The 22551-nt window shown below is 43.1% G+C and overlaps 1 long non-coding RNA gene across 1 annotated transcript; it reads right to left on the bottom strand.

Moving 5' to 3' along the window:
- Window positions 1-10056: 10056 nt before the first annotated feature.
- LOC127600562 (uncharacterized) lies at window positions 10057-11365 on the bottom strand. The gene is made up of 2 exons (XR_007962368.1): window positions 11200-11365; window positions 10057-11104 (listed from the first exon to the last, which is right to left on the bottom strand). It is a non-coding gene; the product is annotated as an uncharacterized LOC127600562 (long non-coding RNA).
- Window positions 11366-22551: the final 11186 nt, after the last annotated feature.

Consider the following 22551-nt stretch of genomic DNA (forward strand, 5'->3'; position numbering starts at 1 on the left):
TCCCTGCCACCGTGCTGCACCTTGAATATGACAGCTGGTGTGCGAGACGTGCAGCCTGTAGCCTCTCCTCATTAATTCAACTGAGGTGGGTCATCCAGGGGAGGTAAAAAAAAAAAAAAAGTAAGAAATAAAAAAATTGACGTCATAGCACATTTCTCTGACAGTAATACGATCATTACATAGTATTATGAATGTAATAATACTAACTGAGGCTTCACCAGGTACAAGGGGCAATTAAATCACCCCACGCTCCATGCTATATATCCTGCAGACCTCCAGGCCTCTCTGCAATGTTGGCTGTAATTCAAATGAGTCATCCCTGTCCTGCAGGGTGCACAAGGTTTGCCTACATATGAAATTTTGAAGCATGTCAAATCTCAACTCTTTTTAGGAAATGCTGACACAGCAGAATGCATGCTTATAGAATGTAATTGCAATGTTAGGTTTGAAATCGTAATCATGTTTTAGGATCACAGAATTGAAAGGCTCAGACAAACTGCGATAACAAAAAGATTTACTTTCAGAAAAGCGCACCGACAAATGACAAAGAGGAATGCCTGACAAGATGAAAAAAAAATTGAATTTGATGGCAGTCAGTAAGGAATTTTTTTACCACCATTTGGAACTGTTTTCGATAAAACATTATGACAGTCAAATCAGTTTCATAGCTAACTTTGGTCAGTTGGATGTTGTGTTTAAAGTTCACGAGAAAGTCAAACTGATTTGTAATTTTGACATACCACAAAGAATAATGTTCACCAACCTGCCACAATCTCAAAAAAGTAAGCCGCTCTTTCCAACATTGCATTTAATTAAGAAAACAGGGCAACAAATCTCAACACACCAACTCTTTCAGCCTCTGGTTCAGACGACATGACAGAAATTTGAGTACATACTTCCTAAGAGTTATAATGTAGACCCACAATGCCTTGTGTCACAAGAAGAACAGAAAAACCCTAACTTGTGGGAATTTAAATAACAAACCTGAGCTGCTCTGTAAATTAGCTAACAAATCGCACTTGCGATGGATTATCACCGGTCCTCAGTTCTTATATATTGGGGGTTGTTTTAGACTCAGTTTCACATTAACCACTGAAAACTATATTATGTATCTCGAAACATATTAATAAATGCACTTTATCCATCAAATTTCTAATCTGCTTATCCTCACGAGGGTTGTGGGCACGGTGAAGCCTATTTCAGCCTATTTCAGCCTATTGTATGGCCTTTCAGTTTGACCCTGAAGTAGATACTTCCCACTGATTCTGACGGGAATGATTTTTCAAATCCAAGCAAATTGAAGGTCAAAATGTGTTCCAGAAAGGATTGTGTTCAACCTCAGGTTATGCACCGTCTCGGTGCTTATCACCACTGAGCTGCAAATTCTGTGGGGGTTATTGTTCTTTTGTTCAGCGATAGCCCAATGGATTTTGATTGACATCCGACCCTAAAGGGATGAGATAACTGCAGTCAATGCGACAGATCTAAGAGCTTTGAGGAAGCAATTATTTGAATATTTGAGTCCGAGTGATGATAACCTGTTGTTTGGTTGACCTAAATTAAAATAACAATTGAAGCTGCAAAAAGAGATCAACAGGCCCTCGGACCCTCATATTCACGAGGAATCCCCGAAATTATCAAAAAGTGACGCCATGCTCACCCTACAACATGGTGAAGTTCGGCAGAATGAGAAGGGAAAGTATACTATAGAATTATTCTCCGTATTTGAAGATACAAATAATCTATTTATGATGAAAAGAATAACATAATTTGTTGTTATTTATTGTGTGGTATTTGTTATGTGTTTATGGCGGCCCGGTAGTCCAGTGGTTGGCACGTCGGCTTCACAGTGCAGAGGTACCGGGTTCGATTCCAGCTCCGGCCTCCCTGTGTGGAGTTTGCATGTTCTCCCCGGGCCACGTGGGTTTTCTCCGGGTGCTCCAGTTTCCTCCCACATTCCAAAAATATGCATGACAGGCTGATTGAACACTCTAAATTGTCCCTAGGTGTGAGTGTGAGTGTGAATGGTTGTTCGTCTCTGTGTGCCCTGCGATTGGCTGGCAACCGGTTCAGGGTGTCCCCCGCCTACTGCCCGGAGACAGCTGGGATAGGCTCCAGCACCCCCCGCGACCCTAGTGAGGATCAAGCGGTTAGGAAGATGAATGAATGAATGAATGAATATTTGGTTCTAAACGCCGATCTAGGATTTGGCTGCTGTTAAGTATTTAGTGGATCTTTTCTGTGAGATAGAGGGCTCTTGGCCACCACAAAAACTTGGAAAACTCCTCAACTATGTTCCTTTACACCTTTAACAGAAAGCTGATGAAAGAAACTAAAAAATACAAACAACATATAATTGCTTTCTTGACTGTCTTTAACATTGTAGCCAAAGGTAGAATCCAGTTTGGTGGTTGCACTCATTGGTGTCATACAAAATAAATCCTCTACACCAGTGGCGATCAGCGGCAACAAGCTAAGCTAACTAGCTGAGGAGACAATACCTCTGGTGTATATATCCAACCACCCACACCCACACTCACACCTAGGGACAATTTTAGAGCGTCCAATCAGCCTGCCATGTATGTTTTTGGAATGTGGGAGTAAACCGGAGTACCCAGAGAAAACCCATGCAGGCCGGGGGAGAACATGCAAACTCCACACAGCAAGGCTGGAGCTGGGATCGAACCCACGACCTCTGCACTGTGAGGTCGACCCACTAACCATTGGCACACCGGGCCACCCTGCCACTAGTTTAAATAACTTGATTTTTATTTTTTTTTTTGTCATGCGGGATTGTGTCCACCGTGAGAGAGAGAGAGAGAGAGAGAGAAAGAGAGAGAGAGAGAGAGAGAGAGAGAGAGATACTCTGTCGAAAAGGGCTTCATTGATCGTACCGCTGAACATTTGATTTAAGGCTCATTCGTTGGTTTACTAACTATTCACATACTTCTACTTTCAGATGAAGGAACCTCCTTCTAGGTGAAGGATTTGACAAACCTGCTTGTCTCCACATGACTCCTCACATAGGTGCTTCACATATATTCATCTATAAAAGGGACAATAAACGCTACAGCAGCAGGGGTCGGGAACCTTTTTGACGAAGAAAGCCATAAAAGCAAAATATTTGGAAATGTATTTCAGTGAGAGCTACATTGGATTGGATTGGATACAACTTTATTGTCAAATGTGCTGTGTATATATATATATATATATATATATATTTGAGCTGTCAAACAATTAAAATATTTAATCTAATTAAAAATGCAACTGTCATAATTAACTCAAATGGACTAAAAAATTAATCGTGATTACTCACACATTTTTTATTGTTTCTGAATTTCCTTTTACATTTTTTGTCCTATTTTCACCCATTTTAATGCTCTCATCAACATGGAATCATGAATCAGTTTTCTATGTGCCAAATGCAAATATTTACTGAAATAACAATTTTGATTTTCAATTTTACATGAACATTTTTCACTTGGAGCAGTTATTCACACATAATCTGTCACACAATATTACTATCCATCAACAACAGTGAAAACAATATTTTGTCACACAACAGCTGCTTTAACAGCTTTTTTTAATAAAATAAAAACAGAGCAATATAACATTATAAAGTGCACATCTAAGGTAAACTAGTACTCAGCCTATAGTAGATTTAAACCATGGTTACATACTTCGTTTTTCTCAAGTTTACTGTGAACACAGCAGTCTGTTTCTGTATGTTTGTTGAAGAATAACAAACTGTACGCTGTATTCAAAACTGCACGCCGTACAAAAAAGTGCACGCACTTCTCCCTGCTGCTGGGGCAAACCATTCTGAAAGGGTGAGGAGGGGGGTCACTCCCCCTAACAAAGTCAGGCTATGTTGATTGTGTTGGTCCTTCTTGTGCGGAAGTCTCTCTAAAGTTTTTGTGTAGACCTCATTTCGAATGACAACACTGGAGACGTTTTATTTTCGCTAGGTCGCTACCACTGTCAGACAAACACAGAGAAGCTCCACCCGCTCTATTTATATGGACGCTGAACACTGTAACCTTCCACACAAAATAGTTACAAACAAGTAACATCCGCTTGTGACGTGAGCCGCGAGAAAAATTTTAATCCCGTTAAAATTCATTTAAATTAATGCCAACAAAAACGCGCTAAACTGACAGCTCTAATATATATATATATATAACTGTCTTTTAAAAGTGATTTCGACAAAATGTCAGGATAATAAGCCTCTAAATGTATTCTTTAAAATTATTTTGTGATAATACTCACCATTAATGTGAATGGTTTTCCGTTCCTTACGATTGCTAAAAATCCAGCAAAACTATTGGAATGAAAGTCAGCTTGCCGGGTCGATACGCAAAGTTGCTGCTCAGTAGCTTGCACGCTTCCTTTCTGCTATCTCTCGCAGAGTATTTTGATGCGAACGTAGCATGTGGCGTTTCATCAATGGTATTTTGCCATTGCAAATTAGACACACCGTGGAACCCGTTTTCTTCAGAAAGGCGATTCCTTCGGTCCATTCGTCCTGCAGTGTACCATATTTGTCATCTTTTGTTCTTTTCGCCATCTTATTCGTCAAAAGATTAGCTTTGAGCTAGTGACCGAGCGGGCTGATTCAAAAGGGGGCGTTTACCTGTTTCCATGGCAACGGCAACATAGGCCAGTATCATCCAATCAGAATTGTTCCTGCAGCCAACTGCAGCCCAAACAGGAAATGAGCAGTGAAAAATCAACTGATGGATGCATTAAACAAGTGAAAAGATTGTTTTATCTGCGAGCCAGATGCAATCATTAAAAGAGCCATATATGGCTCGCAAGCCATAGGTTCCTAACCCCGGCGCTACAGTATTGTGAGATCTGAGTGCAAAAATTAACATTTGATACTTGCTTTTCAATGCCCACTCGAATGCCCATTCAAATCACTCCCGATGTGTGCACTGCCCTAATAAATCTATCAATTTGTAATTTAAAAAAAAATAGTAAATTTCACAAAAGTAAGAGATTTCCAGGGCATGCTAAGACTACCCCCAAAAGGTATATTAATTCACCTGAAGAGCAGTCTTGGTGTGTTTTGTAACTGAGCGATATGGTGGCAGAGCAACCTTAAGACTCTCGGAGTAAACACTCTTTGGCTATGCCAGCTCAAATCCCACTCAGCACAGCGAGCAGCACCGCCAGAGCCAGAGCTGCAAAGTCCTTGTAAGCAGAATTACTTGCAGACAAGTGGGGCAGAGATTTGCCGCTGTGCACAATGGATGAAATACTCAGCAGGGGGAGGAGGTGTAGAATGGGGAGTGAGTGAGTTGGATGTTCCTTGAGAACAAGAACTCATGAATTATAAGGGGAACACAGATTCACTTTCCTGACTGCTTTTTTTGGGGGGGCGATAACTTGCTTTAACACTTGTTGAGATGCAGTTTTGCACACGTTCCGTCACGTCACGACACAAAACAAATTTGTGTTGGCTGAAGTGAAAATTCATTACACGTTTCATTTAATTTCTGTTTTGAGTGCATTCCAGCACTCTTTTATCCAACATGTGCAAATATGCTTCCAACAAACTTAACCGAAAGATCAAGTTGATGTCGTGAAACAAAATTTTATTTCTTTTTGCGCTTGTGAGACAATTAACACAATTTTAAAACGTGAGATTTGAAATTTTTTGTGGCTGAGACAAAAAAATCCATGACACATCGAATTTAATTTCTCCTTCTGGTGAATTCCAGCACTCATTCTACAAGGTATGAAAAGATGCACACCGTTGTTGCTCATGGCTCTGGTGACGTAAGCGTAACTATGGGAGCTACACGAATGCTAACAGAAGCTTTAGCTTGACTCAGTAAAAAATACTTGGTAGATAATTGGGGTGGGTGACATTGACGTCAATAGTATCTTTAAGTGGTGATGTGCAATTTTACAATTTTGAGTATTAATACTGTCTCAAATACCACTCATTGGCTGCAAAGTAGGAGGAAGTGGGGAAATCCTCATTCTGCGAATCAGCAGGCAGGATTCAGTCATGTGACTCTGCAATTGCTGCTGAGGGAATACAACATTGTTTCAAATATGGATACGTGTTCTTTCTCTATGACGTTATTTAATAACAAGTCCGCATCACTAGCGCGGAAATAAATTGGTGTTAGACAAGATTGATGTTGTGCATCAGGTTGCCACCGATAACTCAGGGATCACACGTTCTGTCCTGCCTACTTTCAATTTCTCCTGAAATGAGCCTTGACTGTAGCAGCAACAGTGTATTCAAAGACTGACGAAAAAATGAATTAAGAAGTCAAACTGTGATCTCATTTGTATAAGGCAACTCCAGTTTGTGTTTCTTTTAATCACTTTTCATGAAAACCCAAATACGATACGATACGATATGCGCTGCTGGAGAGGCAGCCACTCAGGGGGTGCCATCATTAAAATTAAATAAATAAATAAATAATACCACATGCCCTGCCACTCTAACAACCCGAGAATTCGTTTTTTTAACTGAATGAACAAATACACGAGAGAAAAGTGAAAGGGACTCTTAATTGTAGACAAGAACACTCGCGTGTCATTTCTTGTGATTGACAGGCGAGTGGCCCTCAACGTCTTATTGAGCAGTTTTGAAGGCTTTCTTTGTTGTTGCTTTGGAGGTTAGAAACACAGCGGCAGAGAGAGTTTGGAATGAGAACAGCTGCGAGGAAGCGGAGACTTCGTAACAAAGCGACGCGTGCAGCAGGGGAGTGAGGTGGTGTGGCGGCGGAGTTCCGCCGTTTAATGTAGAGAAGATTGAAGATGACTGGCAGCCGGCGGCCCAACACCTGTGTACCTCAACCCACTCCTGCCATTGGAATGCTGACTGACAGGCAGGGGGAAGATGAGGAGAATCGCCTAAGTAAGAGGGATTGTAAGGAAACTCAATCTGTTATTGTTAGATCTGTATGAATCATGAACACCCCCCCCCAAAAAAAACGACTGATTGTTGCGTCAGGGTTTCAGTTTCAACAGTCCTGTTTGCATGCTTTTGTGTTGTAATCCACAGCATGACCTTCAGAACACTCGCGATGAGCATTACAGTTGTAGCGATGAGCAACAAGCAGGTGACCTCACTATCTTGTCGCTGCAGATTGCTTCTTTAAATAGGCTTTCTCAAAATGTCACTTTTCACACATCAGCGAGCAATATCCCCCACACTCCTACCCCATCGGCCCCATCGACTCCTGACTAACTCCTTCCGACTTGGCCAAATCTGCAGTCCTCCCAAGTATTTCAACTGACTGATGAATGTCCTGCATATACACAGTAAAACCTGCTGTTGTTTGGAGATGAAGTATATAATAATTAAAATCACCACACTTAATGAGTCAGTGGCACAGGCAGAAGGTACATAACGTGTATCATCCCGCACATGAAGATATTTCAGTCCATCACTCATTTTGGAAAATATTATGTGGACAGAGTGGATCTTGTTTCGCTCGTCACACAATAGAGTTATCGAAGGTGATCATAAGAAAATAATTGAATAGCGGTGACGTGACGTCAGCCAGGTCATACACTCAAGTGTCCTCAATGTTTTGGGGAAAAAAATGAAATGTTGAGACAAATGAGTCATTAGTGACTGGTCTTCTTTGCTTTTGATTAAACAGCAATCTTGTTTCTGGCTTGAACAGCTAAGTAACTCAATTATCCCTGAAGAATCAAAATAGCTTGAGTAAATTATCCATCCATTTTCAGAACCGCTTGATCCTCACTAGGGTCGCGGGGGTGCTGGAGCCTATCCCAGCCGTTTTCGGGCAGTAGGCGGGGGACACCCTGAATCAGTTGCCAGCCAATCGCAGGGCACACAGAGACGAACAACCACCCACGCCCACACTCACACCGAGGGACAATTGTAGAGCGTCCAATCAGCCTGCCATGCATGTTTTTGGAATGTGGGAGGAAACCGGAGCACCCGGAGAAAACCTACGCAGGCCCGGGGAGAACATGGAAACTCCACACAGGGAGGCCGGAGCTGGAATCGAACCTGGTACCTCTGCACTGTGAAATGCTAACCACTGGACTACCGGGCCGCCTTGAATAAATTAATGGATTGTATTATTCTATTTATGTGTGGACATTGGTGATACGGTCATAGTTCTGTGCACATTAAGTATGGTGAGGGAGCATGTTTCAAAACAAAAGAACCTGAGCTGTTCATCTATGAAGCTGGGCAACCACCATGAGTCTCCTCCACTATAAAATTTCTACTACTACGGTGTTCATTTGTAGCTAGTTAGCTAGTTATGCCTATACCCCTAAAATGGTTTCTTACATTCCCAAATGCTGTATATTTTGTGTGATTATTACATGTAAAAGATTATCTATAGTGTACACATATATATATATATATATATATATATATATATATATATATATATATATATATATATACATACATATATATATATGGGGGTCGGACCATAACTGAAGTGGCCGATCTCAAGAAGTCCTATCAGTGGCTAGAGAGGGCTGGCCTGAAGGACAGCACAGAGGCACTCATCCTGGCTGCTCAGGAGCAGGCCCTGAGCCCCAGAGCCATTGAGGCCCAGATATACCGCGTCAAGTCAAGTCAAGTCAAGTCAACAGTATTTATAGAGCACTTTCAAAGTGCTCTATAAATACAAAGTGCTGTACATGGAGCGATTTAACATACACAATAAACAGTAAGACGAATCGGTAATAAAGGCGGTAGAAAGCACCAAGCAGTAAAATCAGGAACAAATCTAAGTCATGCTGAGTCGAACGCCAAAGAATACAAGTGAGTTTTGAGGAGGGCTTTAAAGATGGGCAGCGAGGAGGCTTGCCGAATGTTCAGTGGGAGGTCATTCCAGAGAGAGGGACCAGCAACAGACAAGACCCAAGGTGTAGGTTGTGCAAAGAGGCACCTGAGACGATCCAACACCTAACTGCAGGGTGTAAGATGCTGGCAGGGAAAGCCTACATGCAACGCTATAACCAGGGGGCTGGCATAGTCTACCGAAACATCTGTGCGGAGTACGGACTGGAAACCCCAAGGTCAAAATGGAAAACACCTCCGAAGGTGGTGGAGAATGATAGAGTGAAGATCCTGTGGGACTTCCAGATCCAGACTAACAAGATGGTAATGGCGAACCAACCAGATATCGTGATAATAGATAAAGGGCAGAGGAAAGCCGTTGTAGTGGATGTAGCGGTCCCAAGTGATGGAAACATCAGAAAGAAGGAACACGTGAAACTCGAGAAATACCAAGGCCTCAGAGAGTAGCTGGAGAGAGCCTGGAAGGTAAAGGTGACAGTCGTGCCTGTGGTGGTCGGAGCACTCGGGGCAGTGACCCCCAAACTAGATGAGTGGTTGCAACAGATCCCGGGAACAACATCGGACATCTCAGTCCAGAAATGTGCAGTGCTGGGAACAGCAAGGATACTGCGCAGAACCCTCAAGCTTCCTGGCTTCTGGTAGAGGACCCGAGCTGAATGAGGGACGGACACCACCCGAGGGGTGAGATGAGGATTTTTTGTCATATATATATATATATATATATATATATATATATATATATATATATATATATATATATACACATATATATATGTATATATTTTGTTCACTCATGCAGAGTTTGGTGAATGTGCATATTAACTGGTTGGGTACCTCTAAAAGGTAAAGAACCACTGCTGTAGAAGGTCGCAGGGGTGCTGGAGGCTATCCCAAGCTAACTTCGGGCATAGGCCAGATTACATCCTGAACTGCTCGACTGACTGGCGAGCAGTTCAGGATGTAATCTGGCCTCCACATATAGACACAAACAAATATTCACGCCCCCATCCACAACGTCACTGAATGGGACCCAATCCCACGCTCCCTGATCCCAAGCCCGGTGAGTGTTCCACTACACCAGGAGTGCCCAAACTTTTTGGACCTAAGATCGACTTTTCGTTCAGCCAACCTCTCGGGACTGCCCCTTGCCTCGCGCACACACACACACACACACACGCACACGCACACGCACACGCACACGCACACGCACACGCACACGCACACGCACACGCACACACACACACACACACACACACACACACACACACACACACACACACACACACACACACACACACACACACACACACACACACACACACACACACACACACACACACACACACACACACACACACACACACACACACACACACACACACACACACACACACATTCCTGTAAGACTATATTTGTGAGGTCCGGGTAACTCCAGATAAGGAGTGAGGACCACCCTTTCTGATAGGTTTAGAGAGGTACTAGTCTTAGATTTGTACACTAGATGTCACCCCAACTACTTTCCCCACTTCAACTTCTTTAAAAAACAGAGCAATAAAAAGTAGACTTGAAACTGAAATCATAGCAGGAGTGAGGACTCTGAATGGGCACATTCAAAGTCCTCACTCCTGTTGTGACTTTGGTTAAAATATCTTATCTTTTTTGGTTTTGTTGCAGTTAAGCATACAAATCAACTTTTGGTATGGCCTTCAGAGTTTTTCCTCTCTTATTAACCTGCAATTACACAGCAGACATTTTGTATTTTAATTTTAAAAAGTGTGAGTAGTCTGTTTTATGAATAATTTGATAGTTTCAACTTAAGATAAGCAGAGTTCCTCATTTATACATTATATATCAATCACAACTTGAACCGATTGATTGCTGTACAATTACTACTACAATAAAAGTGACCCATGCTTTGGCCAATTCATTTACGGAACTAAATCAAATATATTGTAAAACTTTATAAGTACATGTCAACATTAAATCTCACCTCAAGTAGAACATTTTTAACAACACTGCTCAGGAAGAGTAGAAAAGAATTGAAAAAAAATACTCCAGCAAAAAAATTTAAATTTAAAAATGAAGAACTCGAGAAGCAGATCTTTTCTTGAAGTTCTTTACGTCTTTACAGGTTCTTTGAGCCAAGGCCTGCGGCTCTTTCATTTTGCAGTCAGTGCATTGTTCTTGCTTGACACCCTTTTATAAGTCTCCCCAGGTGTTTTTCCACAGCAGCCTTTTCTTCTTCATTCCATGGTCTCCTCAAATTTGCTCTGGGAGACCCTAAATATGATGACAATTGCAATTTAATGATACTCAAAGACCACCTTGTGATAGCTTTACAATGTGGATTTTATACGTAAAAAAAATAAAAGTACTTGTCTTTTTCTCCAATTTAGATTTTGCCTGCTCTTTGGGTGTAAGGTTTTTTCCATCCATCCATCATCTACCGCTTATCCGGGGCCGGGTCGCGGGGGCAACAGCTTTAGCAGGGAAGCCCAGACTTCCCTCTCCCTAGCTACTTCTTCCAGCTCTCCCCGGGGGATCCCAAGTCGTTCCCAGGCAAGCTGGGTGACATAGTCTCTCCAGCGTGTCCTGGGTCTCCTCCCGGTGGGACATGACCGGTACACCGCTCAGGAGGCATCCGAATCAGATGCCCAAGCCACCTCATCTGGCTCCTCTCGATGTGGAGGAGAAGCGGCTCGACTCTGAGCCCCTCCCGGATGACTGAGCTTCTCACCTTATCTCTAAGGGAGAGCCCGGACACCCTGCGGAGAAAACTCATTTCAGCCGCTTGTATCCGGGATCTCGTTCTTTCGGTCACAACCCATAGCTCGTGACCATAGGTGAGGGTTGGGACGTAGATCGACCGGTAAATTGAGAGCTTCGCCCTTTGGCTCAGCTCCTTCTTCACCACGACAGACCGATACAACGTCCGCATCACAGCAGACGCTGCACCGATCCGCCTGTCGATCTCCCGCTCCCTCCTACCCCCACTCGTGAACAAGACCCCAAGATACTTGAACTCCTCCACTTGGGGTAAGATCTCCTCCCCGACCCGGAGGGGGCACTCCACCCTTTTCCGACCGAGGACCATGGTTTCAGATTTGGAGGTGCTGATTTCCATCCCAACCGCTTCACACTCGGCTGCGAAACGCTCCAGTGAGAGTTGGAGAGCCCCGTTTGAAGGAGCCAACAGCACCACATCATCTGCAAAAAGCAGGGATGTAATACTGAGGCCCCCAAAACTGACCCCCTCAACGCTTCGGCTGCGCCTAGAAATTCTGTCCATAAAGGTTATGAACAGAATCGGCGACAAAGGGCAGCCTTGGCGGAGTCCTACCCCCACTGGAAACGATTCCGACTTACTGCTGGCAATGCGAACCAAACTCTGACATCGGTGGTATAGTGACCGAACAGCCCGTATCAGGGGGTTCGGTACCCCATACCCACGAAGCACCCCCCACAGAACTCCCCGAGGGACACGGTCAAACGCCTTCTCCAAGTCCACAAAACACATGTAGACTGGTTGGGCGAATTCCCACATACCCTCAAGGACCCTGCTAAGGGTGTAGAGCTGGTCCACTGTTCCACGGCCGGGACGAAAACCACACTGCTCCTCCTCAATTGGAGGCTCGACTTCCTGACGGACCCTCCTCTCCAGCACCCCTGAATAGACCTTACCAGGGAGGCTGAGGAGTGTGATCCCTCTATAGTTGGAACACACCCTCCGGTCCCCCTTTTTAAAAAGAGGGACTACCACCCCGGTCTGCCAATCCAGAGGCACTCTCCCTGTTGACCACGCGATGTTGCAGAGGCGTGTCAACCAGGACAGCCCCACAACATCCAGAGCCTTGAGGAACTCCGGGCGGATCTCATCCACCCCTGGGGCCCTACCACGAGGAGCTTTTTAACCACATCGGTGACTTCAACCACAGAGATAGGAGAGCCCACCTCAGAGTCCCCAGGCTCTGCTTCCTCCAAGGAAGGCGTGTTGGTGGAGTTGAGGAGGTCTTCGAAGTACTCTGCCCACCGGTTCACAACGTCCCGAGTCGAAGTCAGCAGCGCCCCATCCCCACTGTACACAGTGTTAGTGGTGCACTGCTTCCCCCTCCTGAGACGTCGGATGGTGGACCAGAATTTCCTCGAAGCCGTCCGGAAGTCCGCTTCCATGGCCTCACCGAACTCTTCCCACGCTCGGGTTTTTGCCTCGGCGACCACCGAAGCCGCGGTCCGCTTGGCCAGTCGATACCCGTCAGCTGCCTCTGGGGTCCCACAGGCCATAAAGGATCGATAGGACTCCTTCTTCAGCTTGACGGCATCCCTTACTGCTGGTGTCCACCAGCGAGTACGGGGATTGCCGCCACGACAGGCACCAACCACCTTACGGCCACAACTCAGATTGGCCGCCTCAACAATAGAGGCACGGAACATGGTCCACTCGGACTCAATGTCCCCCGTCTCCCCCGGAACATGGGAAAAGCTCTGTCGGAGGTGGGAGTTGAAACTCCTTCTGACAGGGGATTCCGCCAGACGCTCCCAACAAACCCTCACTATACGTTTGGGTCTGCCAGGACGGACCGGCATCTTCCCCCACCATCGGAGCCTACTCACCACCAGGTGGTGATCAGTTGACAGCTCCGCCCCTCTCTTCACCCGAGTGTCCAGAACATGCGGCCGCAAATCCGATGATACAACTACAAAGTCGATCATCGAACTGCGGCCTAGGGTGTCCTGGTGCCAAGTGCACATATGGACACCCTTATGCTTTAACAAGGTGTTCGTTATGGACAATCCGTGATGAGCACAGAAGTCCAATAACAAAACACCACTCGGGTTCTGATCGGGGGGGCCGTTCCTCCCAATCACGCCCCTCCAGGTATCACTGTCATTCCCCACGTGAGCATTGAAGTCCCCCAGCAGAACAAGGGAGTCCCCAGCAGGAGTACTCTCCAGCACACCCTGCAGGGACTCCAAAAAGGGTTGGTATGCTGAGCTGCTGTTTGGTGCATATGCACAAACAACAGTCAGGACTCGTCCAACCACCCGAAGGCGGAGGGAGGCAACCCTCTCGTCTACCGGTGTGAACCCCAATGTACAGGCACTGAGCCGGGGGGCAATGGGTATGCCCACACCTGCTCTGCGCCTCTCACCGTGAGCAACTCCAGAGTGGAAGAGAGTCCAACCCCTCTCGAGAGAACTGGTACCAGAACCCAGGCTGTGTGTGGAGGCAAGTCCGACTATATCCAGTCGGAAATTCTCTGCCTCACACACCAGCTCGGGCTCCTTCCCTGCCAGAGAGGTGACATTCCATGTCCCAAGAGCTAGCTTCTGCAGCCAAGGATCGGACCGCCAGGGTCCCCGCCTGGACTCGAATCTGCAATGAAATGGGACATCCCTGATTTGACACTCATTGTCAAATACGTTGCATGCATTTTAACTGGTTAAATTATGAAAAAAGAGATATAGTTCCTCATCCAAAGCTTACCATCCAATTCAGTCTTCCGTCTTTTGGAGAGATGCTTTTCCCTTTTTGGGGCTAAAGGTCGATACCACCACATGAAAAGGAGAACAAAGTGACACATTTTACTAAATCAGTGTTGAACAAAAATATGCTATCAAGGCATTCATTTAGTAACCCAATTCCAGTGAAATTGGGACATTATGCTCATCAATCAAAACAGAATACAATGATTTGCAAATCATGTCCAACCTATATTTAAGTGAAGCATTACAAAGACAAGACAACATTCAATGTTCAAATTGGTACATTTAATTTTTTCCAATAATATTTAACTTTGAATTTAATGGCTGTAATGCGTTCCATAAAAGATGGAACAGCTAGCAAAAAAAAATAATGTTGAGAAATGCTCATCAAACCCCTGTTTGTCACATCCCACCGGTGAACAGGCTAACTGAATGGGTGGGTGCCATGATTGGGTCAAAAAGTAGCTATCCTGAATTCACAAGCAAAGATTGGGTGAGGGTCACCACAAGTTGAATCGTTGAAGGACAGAGTTTCACAACGTATAATTGCAAGGAATTGAGGGATTACGTCATCTTTGGTCCATAATATCAAAAGGTTCAGAGAATCTGGACCAATCAGTGCATGTAAGCGGCAAGGCCAAAAACGGATAACATTCAAAGGCCATGACCTTCGACCTATCAGAGAGCACTGCATCCAAAACCACCTTGTCCCAGCTTGTTTGGAACGTGTTGCAGCCATCAATTCCAACATAGTCGTGTAGCCAATTAAATAGAGGTTGAACATGACATGCAAATCATTGTATTATGTATTGAATACAAGTTCGTGCTTCCATTAAGAATAGAGAAGATTTACTGGGCAACATATAACATTTGAAAGGTATGTTACAAGAACATCTTGTATGATTTCATGCTAGTCAGTGTGAACCAACCGACATAATTAAATTTTGTTAGACCAATGCAAATATTTGGCAGAAATAAAATACTGATTCCTGATTCAAAATAACCATCATCCATAAATTATCTTCCCCCTTCAAGTGCATTCCAGTGGCAGCCAGTGAACGAGCCTGGTCTCTATTGAACGCGAATAGCAGGGGTTTCGAAAAACAACTTTTATATTGATAGATTACATTGTCCAGTGTGGGCAATGCATTTGATAAATGAAATGGTAAGAACATGAATCTAAATACAAAAATACCCAAAACAATGCTGTAATCGATCGTGTAATATTGTACAGTAGAAATTTTTGTTGTATGTCATTTCATAGTGCTTTAGGTGCTAGAGTGAATTTACGCCGCATTATTTCCCCCAAGAAACATTTGATTTATAACGGCTAAAAATACACAAGGATTAAATATAATGTATATATGTTCCTCATACTGCGTGACAACTGACCGGAACAAAATATGGAGAAATTAAAACTCTTGACATGTCCATTCATCCGTTCTGCCCCCCCCCCACCCCAAAAGCCGACTGCCCCCATGTCGAGCGTTGCCACGTACAAAGTTACACCAGTGTAGCCCCTGAAAACAGCTTAAAACGGAGCAAATGTAACCCTGCTCAGGAGGTGGTTTAAACATTTACTCTGGAGTAAATGCTAGTATGCGGGGCAGCACCGATATAAAATGGGACGTGTGAACGCTACAGGAGTAGACTTGCTACGCGTGAAAAGAGTTGATTACATACGGGTAGAATGTGTTGCTTTCGTGCTCGTTTGTACTTCTGTCATCTTTCCTTTTGTAGGAGACTGGACCGTCTCAGAGTTGATTGTGTAGTTTGTTCCTTTGTTATGTGTTCACAAACCCCCCCCACAGAATTTATTTTGTGATTCCTTATGTTTCCTTTCCAATTGCCTTGCCATCTTTAAATTTGATTGGCCACAGTAGAAGCAATAATGACTTCTGTGCCAAACTCGTTTGCCTTCCCTTTTTGTAAATGCTTTTATGGTTAAAGAAGGATCTTCTTTGCTCATCTTTTGTTTTTACATAGGTTAATGGGTTACCTTCTTTACGAATTGCAGACATGACTGTGCTCCTCTGCTTCATATGTCTGATGACTTGTAGAGTCTTCACTGGATGTATCATAAGAGAACAATTTTTCTACCTTTGGATGGAATATCTCCTCGTCATCACTCGACTCAGAGGATGTCTTAGTTGGTTTGTATTCCTCATCTGATCCAAAAAGACTTGAGTCAGAATAATCACCATCTTCAGTGGGATTGTCCATCTGTTATTAAAAAAAAAAAAATCAGAAAATACCATTGCAATTAATGATGTTAGAGAATAGTACTGATAATTCAGGCTTACATGACAAGATAGTTCTGTGGGATAAAATATTAATCGAACACATTAACATGGCAAAACAGAAATACCTTATAGAAATAACTTATTTTGTTTAATATGGGCAAATAAAGCATTTGAAACTGACCGGGTAATCAATTAAAAGTCGAGTTATTATAATTTTTAAAAATGTCTATATCACTCATTTCCAGTGCTTGGCAAAGATAGGTAAGTGCCGAAACCAAATAATGGTATCAGGCTGATATTGGCATTATTTTAAGGTTATCGTGGAGGCTGCCAATACCAGCAATCGATATTTCAGAAAATTAAAAACTTAATAAATGTAAATTTAATACTGTACTAGTTGCCACTACACATTTGGCGAATCATCTGCGTCACAAAGAGAGGCTTATTTCCAAGTATTTGGCAATCCAATAACAATGATGGCCGACACAGAGTGCGGAGAGAACAATTTTCCACGTGAGCTGTACCCAGGTCAATCTTTTCATACACCTATTAAGATGCAATTTCTGTATATAATTACAATATTTACATTAATTCTTTGAACGCATCATGTGTACTTTTTAATCAAATTTGTTTGAATTCCTTCCACGTTCATCCTATTATATTCCCAGAAGAGGAAATTTCTCTTAGTATGTGGCGACTAAAATGAACGCATATTCACTAAATCTCTGCACGCCAGAGCATTTTTTTTCTCCTTGAATTACATCAACATTCATCCACTAATTTGCCGATTAACGTCTAATCACTAAGTTGATATGAGTATGATAAGGTTAAGATTCATGCTGAGAATGCATCAGTAGTGTGTTTTTATAAGCCTGGGCCAATAACTGGTTTGACGTTTGAAAAGTCAAAGTTTCAATCACCACTAATTCAGCTTTGCCAATAAGGATATTTGGGATCAATAAACGATGAGCGAGTGTGGTTACAAATCGCAAAGGTTGATGACAGTGACAATGTATGTTGCCACAAAAAAATCATCAAAATGTCCCCATAAAATAGTAGAAAGCTTAACAAACATAGAAAATATGCATCTCTCCTCATATAAGTGGGGGGTTTTTCAGCCCAAAATGCATAGGTTTTGGTGATCCACACATTTAACCTTTATTATCTTTTTTTTATTTTTTATTTTTTTAACTTTTGTGTTGATAATGGTTCACAGTATAATATTTCGTTCAACCCACTTTGTTATCTGTAAATTGCTTGGTATTTTACATCGTCTTTTTGCAGTTACTTTCTGTATATGGAAAGACACTGGTTCCATTTGCAACTAATTCTCTGCTCAACTAAGATGGCGGCGGCGGCGAAAGACGCTGGGTCATTTGCAACTAATTTTCTGCTCTACTAAAATGGCGACGACGACGACGGCGGCGGGGGGGGGGGGTGTTAAAACTTCATTTTACCACACCAACGGCCTATTCTGTGGCGCTGTATTGTGTGTCTGACGGCCTATTGAAAGTTTATTGTTTGAGAGGAAACTTTCTATCTTGGTGACAACTCCTTAGGTACAGCATAGTAGAGTTATTCATATAGTTGGTTTCACTCTAATGCTGATATAACACGAACCTTTGAGCCTGCCCGAATTACTTAGAATAACTAACTTGTAAGAAAATATTCAAAACTTGAGTGTCTTACCTGCTTTAATTCTGAAGTATTTGTCACTTTCTGGGGTTTTCTCGATGATGCTGACTCGTACGCTCACTCTTCTCAACGCCTTCCTTTTGTGCAGGTAGCAAAGCGCGCGTTTCCTAATTGATGGTCAGCGAGTGTGATGTGGGGGAGGGTAGCTGTAGAAACTCGTTTCCTGCAACGTAACTGTGACGTTTTGGGGTGTGAAAACAGCCCCGCCCCTTCATAACCAAAACTCCTTCACTTTTCCTCTGAGGTCCGTTTTGAAGTGGGGCATAGTAAATGTCAAGCAATATCAACATATTTTATGAACTCTTGTTTACACCAATGTCATGTACTCCTAAAATGAGCACAGCATATATACATGTGTGTGTATATACATACTGTATATATATACAGTATATACACACACACACATATTTTAAAAACGACTTAAAATATTGTAATTGTTCTGAAAGCAACATTATTCCCAAATGCTAATATGGAATTGTGATGAAACATCATTATTATTTACTTATTGGATGCAATTCGTATTATACAGTTTCGATGTCCAAAGCAGAAAAAAACGAATTAGATTTTCTGGGGACACGACTGCAACACTCAACTCTTCTTGCAAAGCTTTGTTGCTGCTGTATGAACCGCGCTCCTAGTTGATCACGTGCTCAAACTAGTGTGGGGGAGGGGAGCTGAATAAACTAGGTTCAAACAGTGCAACTGCGAGGGTTTGGAGCTGGGAACAGCCCCTCCCCCCTTCATGGCCAACGATAAACTAAAATTGCTCAGCCTTTAACTTTTATTTTACTCTGCTGTCTGTTTTGAGGGGAGCATGATAAATTTCAAGCAACATCTATATGTTTCAGCAACTGTAATAACACAAATGTATATACCTGTTCATATTTTTTAAACCAGACTTAAATATTATAATTGTTCAATGAAACATAATTACAGTAAGTATTGCCATCTATTGACTTCTGTCAAACGAAAATTCCCTCACCCAGAATAAAAATCTATGCATTACACATTTGAGTACGATATTACATTATATGATTGCTTCAGGAGTATGAGGTACCGAGTCCCCTGATGCGGGCACTTTGGTCCCTCCACCACAGATGTCAGAATTTGGTTCACATTACCGGCAGTAAGTCAGAATCGTTTCCAGTGAGGGTTGGACTCCGCCAAGGCTGCCCTTTGTCATCGATTCTGTTCATAAACATTACGGACATTGGCAATTTCTAGGCGCAGTGTAAGTGTTGATGGGGGTCCATTTTGGTGGCCTCAGTATTACATCTCTGCTTATTGCAGATGATGTGGGACTGTTGGCTCTTTCAAGCAGGGCCCTTCAACTCTCACTTGAGCGTTTCGCAGCTGAGTATGAAGTGGTTGGGATGAAAATCAGTCGGAAAAGGGTGGAGTTCTCTCTCCGGGTCGGGGAGGAGATCTTGTCCCAAGTGGAGGAGTTTAAGTATTTTGGGGTCTTGTTTGCAAGTGAGGGCAGGGGGGAATGAGAGATCGACAGGCGCAGCGGTGAAGCGGCTGCTGCTTGCTCTGCGCGCTTTGTATCGGTCAGTCGTGGTGAAGAAGGAGCTGAGCCAAAGGGCGAAGCTCTCAATTTACCGGTTGATCTACGTTCCAACCCTCATCTACTGTCATGAGCAATCAGTCGTGACCGAAAGAATGAGATCCCAGATACAAGCGGCCGAAATGAGTTTTAAAGGTGTTCCGGGCATGTCCCACCGGCAGGAGGCCCCGGGGACAACCCAAGACACGCTGGAGAGACTGTGTCACTCAGCTGGCCTGGGAACGTTTCAGAATCCCCGGGAAGAGCTAGGAGAAGTGGCTGGGGAGAGGGAAGTCTGGGCTTCACTGCTAAAGCTGCTGCCCCTGTTACCCGACCTTGGATAAGCGGTGGAATATGGATGGATGGATATTACATTAGTGATCGATTCATAACAACGGACGAACGTTCCGATACCTGGAACCTGGAAGCCATACCGAAGCTCGAATTAGAGCAAACTCAAGCAAGTCCCGTTCGATACCGCGGAATAACTGTCTGCACCACTTTTTACTCTCTTTGGCACAAAAACAGCAGAATCTTTCTATTAGCATGAGTTTACTGGAATCGTGAACGACTTTCTATTCCATTCATTTACATTTACGTCCTGTCGATCGTTGCATCCAAACAAAGGAATGGTAATGACTGTGGAAGGGAACATGGAATGCATCCGATTAGATGCTCAAAGCAAGTTGCTTGTGGCTCGACGGACTGTAGAGTAAATGAACGTTTCCTGGAATGCTTGACCTGCTATCATGCTAACTCAACTCAACATTATTTATAGAGCACTTTCAAACAGCCATCGCTGCATACAAAGTGCTTTACATGGAGCAATTTAACATATACAACAAACAGTAACGCAGTCTGTAATAAATACGGTAGAAAGCACCGAACAGCAAAACCAAGAACAAATCTAAGTCATGGTGAGTCAAATGCCAAAGAATACAAGTGAGTTTTGAGGCGCGTTTTGAAGATGGGCAGCGAGGAGGCTTGCCGAATGTTCAGTGGGAGGTCATTCCAGAGAGAGGGACCAGCAACAGAAAAGGCTCCATCCCCTCTGAGCCTCAGTTTAGTTCTTGGTCCTTCTAATAATGTCTGGTCCGCAGACCAGATGAGGTCAGCGAGGTAAGGTGGCACGAGGTAATTTAGAGATTTGAAAAGGTCATTTAGAGATTTGAAAACAATTTGCGCTAACTGGAGCGCTAATCAGAGAGAAGGCGAGTTCCATCGCGCTATGGGCATGGAGGACTTTGAAGGGTCCCTTGGATGCCTTCAGACATTTGTTGCACAACATCAGCTGAGCAACGCTGTCTTGGGTGGTGATCGAGGGGAGGTCAAGTTCGAGATAGTGAGTGATTGGAAAGAAAAGCCACCAGCTGTTATAGGTCTCATTTTGGAGCAAAGAGCCCTCATTTTGTGACTACTCTTGTTATAATGTATTTTGTTCATATACCTGTACTGTATACTGCCGTTTTTGTGTTATTTGTGTTGTTGGAGCATATATTTTTGCATTTTACTGCTTGTGTTCTTACACATGTATTTTGTTAACACACTTGCATGTTCATAAAGGACGTGTACCGTAGTCATGTCCCACATAAGGAAATTCTGTTATCAAGACTGATTGAGCAACGCAAACATGATTTCTTACTAAAGAATACTTACTGTTGTTACTTATTGGATGCAAATCATAATGATCCAGTTGAAATGTCCAAAGCAGAATGAAACAAATTGGATATGGTGGGGACACTTCTGCAATACAGTACCTAACTCATTTTTTCTTGCAAAGCGTTGTGGCTGGCTTCTGCGCAGCTCTGCTAATTGAAATGTAAACAAACTCATGTCTGGGGGGAGGGGTGCTGCAGAAAACTTCGTTTTGGAGCAGGTAACAGCCGCTCCTCTTCATGGCCAATGACTAAGTCAATTATCAAAATTGCCATAGCCTTTTTGAACTTTGAGGTCTGCTGTGAAGGCGAGCATGATAAATTTTGAGCAACATCTACATACAGTATTTGAGTAACTAGGCTCACCAATGTCACATACTCCGCGCACACACAGTATATTTAAACTGACTTACAATTTTACAATTGTTTTTAAAGCAACATAATTCCAAACTCTAATATGGAATTTAGATGAAACAATTATTTACTTATTGAATGCAAGTCATATTTTCCAGTTTCAATGTCCAAAGCTGAATGAAATAAATTGGATATGCTGGGGACACTTCTGCAATACAGTACCTAACTCATTTTTTTCTTGCAAAGCGTTGTGGCTGGCTTCTGCGCAGCTCTGCTAAATGAAATGTAAACAAACTCATGTCTGGGGGGAGGGGTGCTGCAAAAACTTCGTTTTGGAGCAGGTAACAGCCGCTCCTCTTCTTGGCCAATGATTAAGTCAATTCTCAAAGTTCCCACAGCCTTTGTGAACTTTGAGGTCTGATGTGAAGGAGAGCATGATAAATTTTGAGCAACATCTACATACAGTATTTGAGTAACGAGGATCACCAATGTCACATACTCCTAAAATAATTACAGCAAATAAAATTATATATATGTTCACAAACACAACCGCACACACAGTATATTTAAACTGACTTAAAAATTTACAATTGTTTTTAAAGCAACATAATTCCAAACTCTAATATGGAATTTAATCGTTTCTTGGTTTCTTGGAATTGGAATTCTTTACTTATTGAATGCAAGTCATATTTTCCAGTTTCAATGTCCAAAGCAGAATAAAATGAATTGGATTTTCTGGGGCCCTCCGTG

The sequence above is a fragment of the Hippocampus zosterae genome, chromosome 1, assembly GCF_025434085.1.
Source record: "Hippocampus zosterae strain Florida chromosome 1, ASM2543408v3, whole genome shotgun sequence".
Classification (NCBI taxonomy): Eukaryota; Metazoa; Chordata; class Actinopteri; order Syngnathiformes; family Syngnathidae; genus Hippocampus; species Hippocampus zosterae.